The 10,000-nt window shown below is 49.9% G+C and overlaps 1 protein-coding gene across 1 annotated transcript in view; it reads right to left on the reverse strand.

The window, feature by feature from the left end:
* ptprt (protein tyrosine phosphatase receptor type T) overlaps positions 1-10,000 on the reverse strand; it is a 197,901-nt gene that overhangs the window by 181,096 nt on the left and 6,805 nt on the right. The window lies entirely within an intron of this gene.

Consider the following 10,000-nt stretch of genomic DNA (forward strand, 5'->3'; position numbering starts at 1 on the left):
AAATGAGGAGACAGAAGAACAAGGGAAAGGCCCAATGAGGAGACAGAAGAAGAAGAACAAGGGAAAGGCCCAATGAGGAGACAGAAGAAGAAGAACAAGGGAAGGCTCAATGAGGAGACAGAAGAAGAACAAGGGAAGGCCCAATGAGGAGACAGAAGAAGAAGAACAAGGGAAAGGCCCAATGAGGAGACAGAAGAAGAAGAACAAGGGAAAGGCCCAATGAGGAGACAGAAGAAGAAGAACAAGGGAAAGGCCCAATGAGGAGACAGATGAAGAAGAACAAGGGAAAGGCCCAATGAGGAGACAGAAGAAGAACAAGGAAAGGCCCAATGAGGAGACGGAAAAAGAACAAGGGAAAGGCCCAATGAGGAGACAGAAGAAGAACAAGGGAAAGGCCCAATGAGGAGACAGAAGAAGAAGAACAAGGGAAGGCCCAATGAGGAGACAGAAGAAGAAGAACAAGGGAAAGGCCCAATGAGGAGACAGAAGAAGAAGAACAAGGGAAAGGCCAAATGAGGAGACAGATGAAGAACAAGGGAAAGGCCCAATGAGGAGACAGAAGAAGAAGAACAAGGGAAAGGCCCAATGAGGAGACAGAAGAAGAAGAACAAGGGAAAGGCCAATGAGGACACAGAAGAAGAAGAACAAGGGAAAGGCCCAATGAGGAGACAGAAGAAGAAGAACAAGGGAAGGCCCAATGAGGAGACAGATGAAGAAGAACAAGGGAAAGGCCCAATGAGGAGACAGAAGAATAGCCTACGACTTCCAAGAAAAAGAAAGCTGCATTTAAAGTCCTACTTAAAATAGGTGTTTATCGCTGGAGGAGATTCTCAAGCCACAGACCGAATGTTGTGGCTCATAAAACATTTTTCCATGGAGTTACAGACGCAGAAGGATTCTGTTGCTTAGGAAGAGGACGAGGACATCTGACCTTTATCTCTCTTCTCCTCAACTATCAACAGCCTTCATTTCTCCTCCTCACCTCCTGCCACTTATTCTCCCTCTGCCCTTTCTCTCAACCACTCCTCCTCCTCCTCCTCTTCATCACTTCACTTATCCCTCCCTCTCAATCTCCTTAACTCTCTCTATCACTCCTCCCCTCCTCTCCCCTCTCTGTGAGTGGCGGGTGAAGCAGCCGCTGCCTTGCTTCCCAGTTGAGGAAGTGTTTTTTCTGTCTCTTCCACTTAACCAGGAAGTGCTTCCTATAGATGACGACGACAGAGGCAATTATCTGTTGATCAGCATTCAATTGGAGCTTTGTCTCTCTCTGACACACACACACACACACACACATATATATATATATATATATATATATATATATATATATATATATATATATATATATATATATATATATTGTATTAAGAATCTGAATCTACAAAGTAGCCGAACTCGTAACTAATATAATAATAAAAAGTACAACATTTCCCTCAGAGATGTAAAGCAGTAGGAACATAAAGTTGTACCCAGGTCCAGTATTTAGATCTCTGACTTCCTGCTCTGCTCCACGAGGACTTCCCCCAGTCTGAGAGGAAGGAGATACGATGATGGAATATCATCTCATGTTATGGAATCTGCTTCTTATTACTTCGCTCACTCTCACCACACTTACTTATCTCATTTCGTCTCTCTCTGCCAACCCCCCCCCTCTCCACCCCTCTCCTCCTTCTCTCTCCTCCCCTCTTCTCCCCCCACCTTCTCCCTTATCCTCCTCTGTCTCCTCCCTCTCCCCCTCTCTCCTCTCCTCTCCTCTCATCCCATCTCTCTCCTCTCCCTCTCTCCTCCCCCCTCTCTCCTTCCCCTCTCTTATCCTCCTCTGTCTCCTCCCTCTCCCCCTCTCTCCTCTCTCATCCCATCTCTGTCCTCTCCCTCTCTCCTCCCCCTCTCTCCTCTCTCCTCTCTCATCCCATCTCTCTCCTCTCCCTTCCTCCTTCCCCCTCTCTCCTCCCCCTCTGTCTCCTACCTCCCCCCTCTCTCCTCTCTCATCCCATCTCTCTCCTCTCCCTTCCTCCTTCCCCCTTTCTCCTCCCCCTCTTTCTCCTACCTCTCCCCCTCTCTCCTCTCTCCTCCCTCTCTCTCCTCTCCCCTCCCCCTCCCTTATCCTCCTCTCTCTCCTCTCTCCTCTCTCCTCTCTCCTCCCCCTCCCTTATCCTCTCTCTCCTCTCTCCTCTCTCCTCTCTCCTCTCTCCTTCCTCTCTCCTCCCCCTCCCTTATCCTCCTCTCTCTCCTCTCTCCTCCCCCTCTCTCCTCTCCCCTCCCCAGCTTGTTGATTCAGGCGACTGAGCAGCCTAACATCTTCTATTAAATATGGATTAATTACTTCCCAACCTCGTTAAGCTTCGTTAAGACCTCTCATGAATCATCCTGGTTGTAATGAGGAGTGTGTTTTACACCTTCGACATAATAAGCTCAATCACGACTACATTTGTCCCCGCGTTTGTTTTTCAGTGTGAGAAATTTAGTTTCACGTTTTCCCCCCAGAGAAGATCGACTGAGCAGCGGAAAGGACTCAAACACAGGACGTCGGTCCAGGAGACGGTAGTGTCTTTAGTCCAGTGAGACGGTAGTGTCTTTAGTCCTGGAGACGGTAGTGTCTTTAGTCCCGTGAGACGGTAGTGTCTTTAGTCCAGTGAGACGGTAGTGTCTTTAGTCCAGTGAGACGGTAGTGTCTTTAGTCCCGTGAGACGGTAGTGTCTTTAGTCCAGTGAGACGGTAGTGTCTTTAGTCCTGGAGACGGTAGTGTCTTTAGTCCTGGAGACGGTAGTGTCTTTAGTCCTGGAGACGGTAGTGTCTTTAGTCCTGGAGACGGTAGTGTCTTTAGTCCAGGAGACGGTAGTGTCTTTAGTCCTGTGAGACGGTAGTGTCTTTAGTCCCGTGAGACGGTAGTGTCTTTAGTCCTGGAGACGGTAGTGTCTTTAGTCCTGGAGACGGTAGTGTCTTTAGTCCAGGAGACGGTAGTGTCTTTAGTCCCGTGAGACGGTAGTGTCTTTAGTCCTGGAGACGGTAGTGTCTTTAGTCCTGGAGACGGTAGTGTCTTTAGTCCAGGAGACGGTAGTGTCTTTAGTCCCGTGAGACGGTAGTGTCTTTAGTCCCGTGAGACGGTAATGTCTTTAGTCCTGGAGACGGTAGTGTCTTTAGTCCTGGAGACGGTAGTGTCTTTAGTCCTGGAGACGGTAGTGTCTTTAGTCCTGGAGACGGTAGTGTCTTTAGTCCAGACGGTAGTGTCTTTAGTCCAGTGAGACGGTAGTGTCTTTAGTCCAGGAGACGGTAGTGTCTTTAGTCCTGGAGACGGTAGTGTCTTTAGTCCTGGAGACGGTAGTGTCTTTAGTCCTGGAGACGGTAGTGTCTTTAGTCCTGTGAGACGGTAGTGTCTTTAGTCCCGTGAGACGGTAGTGTCTTTAGTCCTGGAGACGGTAGTGTCTTTAGTCCTGGAGACGGTAGTGTCTTTAGTCCAGGAGACGGTAGTGTCTTTAGTCCCGTGAGACGGTAGTGTCTTTAGTCCCGTGAGACGGTAATGTCTTTAGTCCTGGAGACGGTAGTGTCTTTAGTCCTGGAGACGGTAGTGTCTTTAGTCCTGGAGACGGTAGTGTCTTTAGTCCAGACGGTAGTGTCTTTAGTCCAGGAGACGGTAGTGTCTTTAGTCCCGTGAGACGGTAGTGTCTTTAGTCCTGGAGACGGTAGTATCTTTAGTCCTGGAGACGGTAGTGTCTTTAGTCCAGTGAGACGGTAGTGTCTTTAGTCCCGTGAGACGGTAGTGTCTTTAGTCCAGTGAGACGGTAGTGTCTTTAGTCCCGTGAGACGGTAGTGTCTTTAGTCCAGGAGACGGTAGTGTCTTTAGTCCTGGAGACGGTAGTGTCTTTAGTCCAGGAGACGGTAGTGTCTTTAGTCCCGTGAGACGGTAGTGTCTTTAGTCCTGGAGACGGTAGTATCTTTAGTCCTGGAGACGGTAGTGTCTTTAGTCCCGTGAGACGGTAGTGTCTTTAGTCCAGTGAGACGGTAGTGTCTTTAGTCCCGTGAGACGGTAGTGTCTTTAGTCCAGAAGACGTTAGTGTCTTTAGTCCTGGAGACGGTAGTGTCTTTAGTCCAGGAGACGGTAGTGTCTTTATCCAGTGAGACGGTAGTGTCTTTAGTCCTGGAGACGGTAGTGTCTTTAGTCCAGGAGACGGTAGTGTCTTTAGTCCAGGAGACGGTAGTGTCTTTAGTCCAGGAGACGGTAGTGTCTTTAGTCACGTGAGACGGTAGTGTCTTTAGTCCTGGAGACGGTAGTGTCTTTAGTCCTGGAGACGGTAGTGTCTTTAGTCCCGTGAGACGGTTGTGTCTTTAGTCCTGGAGACGGTAGTGTCTTTAGTCCCGTGAGACGGTAGTGTCTTTAGTCCTGGAGACGGTAGTGTCTTTAGTCCAGGAGACGGTAGTGTCTTTAGTCCTGGAGATGGTAGTGTCTTTAGTCCTGGAGACATTAGTGTCTTTAGTCCTGGAGACGTCAGTGTCTTTAGTCCAGGAGACCGTAGTGTCTTTAGTCCTGGAGACGGTAGTGTCTTTATCCTGGAGACGTCAGTGTCTTTAGTTCAGGAGACGGTAGTGTCTTTAGTCAAGGAGACGGTAGTGTCTTTATCCTGGAGACGGTAGTGTCTTTAGTCCAGTGAGACGGTAGTGTCTTTAGTCCAGGAGACGTCAGTGTCTTTAGTTCAGGAGACGGTAGTGTCTTTAGTCAAGGAGACGGTAGTGTCTTTATCCTGGAGACGGTAGTGTCTTTAGTCCAGTGAGACGGTAGTGTCTTTAGTCCAGGAGACGGTAGTGTCTTTAGTCCAGGAGACGGTAGTGTCTTTATCCTGGAGACGGTAGTGTCTTTAGTCCAGGAGACGGTAGTGTCTTTATCCAGTGAGACGGTAGTGTCTTTATCCAGTGAGACGGTAGTGTCTTTAGTCCAGGAGACGGTAGTGTCTTTAGTCCAGGAGATGGTAGTGTCTTTATCCAGTGAGACGGTAGTGTCTTTAGTCCAGGAGACGGTAGTGTCTTTATCCAGTGAGACGGTAGTGTCTTTACTCCAGGAGACGGTAGTGTCTTTAGTCCAGGAGACATTAGTGTCTTTAGTCCAGGAGACGGTAGTGTCTTTAGTCCAGGAGATGGTAGTGTCTTTAGTCCCATGAGACGGTAGTGTCTTTAGTCCAGGAGACGGTAGTGTCTTTATCCAGTGAGACGGTAGTGTCTTTATCCAGTGAGACGGTAGTGTCTTTAGTCCAGGAGACGGTGGTGTCTTTAGTCCAGGAGACGGTAGTGTCTTTAGTCCTGGAGACGGTAGTGTCTTTAGTCCTGGAGACGGTAGTGTCTTTAGTCCAGGAGACGGTAGTGTCTTTAGTCCAGGAGACGGTAGTGTCTTTATCCAGTGAGACGGTAGTGTCTTTAGTCCAGGAGACGGTAGTGGCTTTAGTCCTGGAGACGGTAGTGTCTTTAGTCCTGGAGACGGTAGTGTCTTTAGTCCTGGAGACGGTAGTGTCTTTAGTCCAGGAGACGGTAGTGTCTTTAGTCCAGGAGACGGTAGTGTCTTTAGTCCAGGAGACGGTAGTGTCTTTAGTCCAGGAGACGGTAGTGTCTTTATCCAGTGAGACGGTAGTGGCTTTAGTCCAGGAGACGGTAGTGGCTTTAGTCCAGGAGACGGTAGTGTCTTTAGTCCAGGAGACGGTAGTGTCTTTAGTCCAGGAGACGGTAGTGTCTTTATCCAGTGAGACGGTAGTGGCTTTAGTCCAGGAGACGGTAGTGTCTTTAGTCCAGGAGACGGTAGTGTCTTTAGTCCCTAGCGACACTATTCCATCACGTGAGACGTCACGTCTGTCTTCATGTTGCTGCTGTTCTGGAACAGCAGCAACATGAAGAACCCCTCTGAATGTCTTTTGGACAAACCTCCGGTAAACCACATGTAACCACCAGAGCTGTATAACTTCTGAGAGATGAAAGTGATATGAAACGTGATTCCTCGTGTTGGAGCGATAACACGCATCCGCCCGGGGACACGACGCAGCTCCACGTGCTGAAAACAACCCTCGATGATGACTTATGACGCCGGATCATTTGTGACTGCTCTATAATTTATGGGCCGCTGTAAAAATCTCGCTGTATAATTCATGTAATGAAGGAATTAACTATAATTAATGGTTTACGGTGATATAATGAAAGCATTGTCCAGCAGGCATATGTTTTATTAAGGCCTTTATTAAGGGTGACGTGATGATCATGTGAAACACGGGTTTGTTGTTCTTTGATGTTTTGGACTGAAGTCAGGTGGAGTCAGGCCGTGTTGTTTATTGACTTACCAGGACATGAGTTAGTGTCCCCAGCTAGTTAGTTAGTATCCCCGGCTAGTTAGTGTGTTCCTGGCTAGTTAGTGTGTGCCTAGCTAGTTAGTGTGTTCCTAGCTAGTTAGTGTGTTCCTGGCTAGTTAGTGTGTTCCTAGCTAGTTAGTGTGTGCTTAGCTAGTTAGTGTGTTCCTGGCTAGTTAGTGTGTTCCTGGCTAGTTAGTGTGTTCCTGGCTAGTTAGTGTGTTCCTGGCTAGTTAGTGTGTGCCTAGCTAGTTAGTGTGTTCCTGGCTAGTTAGTGTGTGCCTGGCTAGTTAGTGTGTTCCTAGCTAGTTAGTGTGTTCCTAGCTAGTTAGTGTGTTCCTGGCTAGTTAGTGTCCCCGGCTAGTTAGTGTGTTCCTGGCTAGTTAGTGTGTTCTTGGCTAGTTAGTGTGTTCCTGGCTAGTTAGTGTGTTCCTGGCTAGTTAGTGTGTTCCTGGCTAGTTAGTGTGTTCCTGGCTAGTTAGTGTATGCCTAGCTAGTTAGTGTGTTCTTGGCTAGTTAGTGTGTTCCTGGCTAGTTAGTGTGTTCCTGGCTAGTTAGTGTATGCCTAGCTAGTTAGTGTGTTCCTGGCTAGTTAGTGTGTGCCTAGCTAGTTAGTGTGTTCCTGGCTAGTTAGTGTGTTCCTGGTTGGTTGGTTAGTTAGTTAGTTAGTGTGTTCTAATACTCAACATCACACATTTCTTTCTCTAAATGCAGATCATTGACATCAGAAAGTCTCTTTCTCAGCTCTGCTGCGCACATTCATTCAGAGCACTCACACACACACACTCACACACACTCACACACACACACTCACACTCACACACACACTCACACCCTCGGCATTCAGCATGCCCTGCTATTAGGCTGTCAATTAGTCAGGCCAATAGAATAAGTGCTGTGGATTAGGAAGACACAGACACAGTCACACACTCTGTGAGGAGGACACACACTCTGTGAGGAGGACACACACACCATGAGGAGGACACACACCATGTGGACACACACACCGTGAGGACACACACACCGTGAGGACACACACACCTTGAGGACACACACACCGTGAGGACACACACACCGTGAGGACAAACACACCTTGAGGACACACACACCATGAGGAGGACACACACCAGGAGGAGGACACACACCATGAGGACACACACACCGTGAGGACACACACACCATGAGGAGGACACACACCATGAGGACACACACCTTGAGGACACACACACCTTGAGGACACACACACCGTGAGGACCCACACACCGTGAGGACACACACACCTTGAGGACACACACACCTTGAGGACCCACACACCGTGAGGACACACACACCGTGAGGACACACACACCTTAAGGACACACACACCGTGAGGACACACACACCGTGAGGACACACACACCGTGAGGACACACACACCAGGAGGAGGACACACACCATGAGGACACACACCATGTGGACACACACACCGTGAGGACACACACACCGTGAGGACACACACACCTTAAGGACACACACACCGTGAGGACACACACACCAGGAGGACACACACACCAGGAGGAGGACACACACCATGAGGACACACACACCGTGAGGACACACACACCTTAAGGACACACACACCGTGAGGACACACACACCAGGAGGAGGACACACACCATGAGGACACACACACCGTGAGGACACACACCGTGAGGACACACACACCGTGTGGACACACACACCTTGAGGACACACACACCAGGAGGAGGACACACACCATGAGGACACACACACCGTGAGGACACACACCGTGAGGACACACACACCGTGTGGACACACACACCAGGAGGACACACACACCAGGAGGAGGACACACACCATGAGGACACACACCATGTGGACACACACACCTTGAGGACACACACACCTTGAGGACACACACGCCTTGAGGACACACACACCTTGAGGACACACACACCGTGAGGACACACACACCTTGAGGACACACACACCTTGAGGACACACACGCCTTGAGGACACACACACCTTGAGGACACACACACCGTGAGGACACACACCGTGAGGACACACACACCGTGTGGACACACACACCTTGAGGACACACACACCGTGAGGACACACACCTTGAGGACACACACACCATGAGGACACACACACCGTGAGGACACACACACCTTGAGGACACACACACCGTGAGGACACACACACCTTGAGGACACACACACCGTGAGGACACACACCTTGAGGACACACACACCTTGAGGATACACACACCGTGAGGACACACACCGTGAGGACACACACACCTTGAGGACACACACACCATGAGGACACACACACACCGTGAGGACACACACACCATGAGGACACACACACCTTGAGGACACACACACCGTGAGGACACACACTTTGAGGACACACACACCGTGAGGACACACACTTTGAGGACACACACACCGTGAGGACACACACTTTGAGGACACACACACCGTGAGGACACACACACCTTGAGGACACACACACCATGAGGACACACACACCTTGAGGACACACACACCTTGAGGACACACACACCTTGAGGACACACACACCGTGAGGACACACACACCTTGAGGACACACACACCGTGAGGACACACACACCTTGAGGACACACACACCGTGAGGACACACACACCGTGAGGACACACACACCGTGAGGACACACACACCTTGAGGACCCACACACCGTGAGGACACACACACCGTGAGGACATACACACCTTGAGGACACACACACCGTGAGGACACACACACCGTGAGGACACACACACCTTAAGGACACACACACCGTGAGGACACACACCTTGAGGACACACACACCGTGAGGACACACACACCGTGAGGACACACACACCTTGAGGACACACACACCGTGAGGACACACACACCGTGAGGACACACACACCGTGAGGACACACACACCTTGAGGACACACACACCGTGAGGACACACACACCGTGAGGACACACACACCTTGAGGACACACACACCGTGAGGACACACACACCGTGAGGACACACACACCTTGAGGACACACACACCGTGAGGACACACACACCGTGAGGACACACACACCTTGAGGACACACACACCTTGAGGACACACACACCTTGAGGAGCAGCATACTAAACAGCAGCAGAGGAGACAGTCGATAACATTGAGACATGTTTGTCTTCCTTTGTCCACTCGTCCTTTGCTCTTCCTCCTCCTCCTCTTCCTCCTCTTCCTCCCCAGCTCGTCTAGACACAAGTCTTTCACCTCCTTTCACCTTCAATCTCCTTCCTTCATCTTTTGTATCCTCCTTCCGAATGTCCCCTCCTCTCATCCTTGTCTCCTATTCCTTCCTCCTCAAGGTCCTTTGCTCTTTTATGTCTCCTTGTTCTTCTCCTCCTTGACTCTACTTTCTCCTCCTTGTCTTTGCCTCCGCACTCCTCTCCTCCATTACTTCCTTCTTTCTCCTTCTTCTCCTTCACGTAATTCCTATGTCTCCTCCTCTCCTCCCTATCTCCATCCTCTATTATCCTCCTATTGTTCTCTTGTTTTACCTCTCCTCCTCTCCTCCTCCTCCTCCTCCTCCTCCTCCTCCTCCTCCTCCTCTCCTCTCTCCTCCTCTCCTCTCTCCTCTGTCCTCCTCCTCTCCTC

The sequence above is a fragment of the Cyclopterus lumpus genome, chromosome 5 (assembly GCF_009769545.1).
Source record: "Cyclopterus lumpus isolate fCycLum1 chromosome 5, fCycLum1.pri, whole genome shotgun sequence".
Lineage (NCBI taxonomy): Eukaryota > Metazoa > Chordata > Actinopteri > Perciformes > Cyclopteridae > Cyclopterus > Cyclopterus lumpus.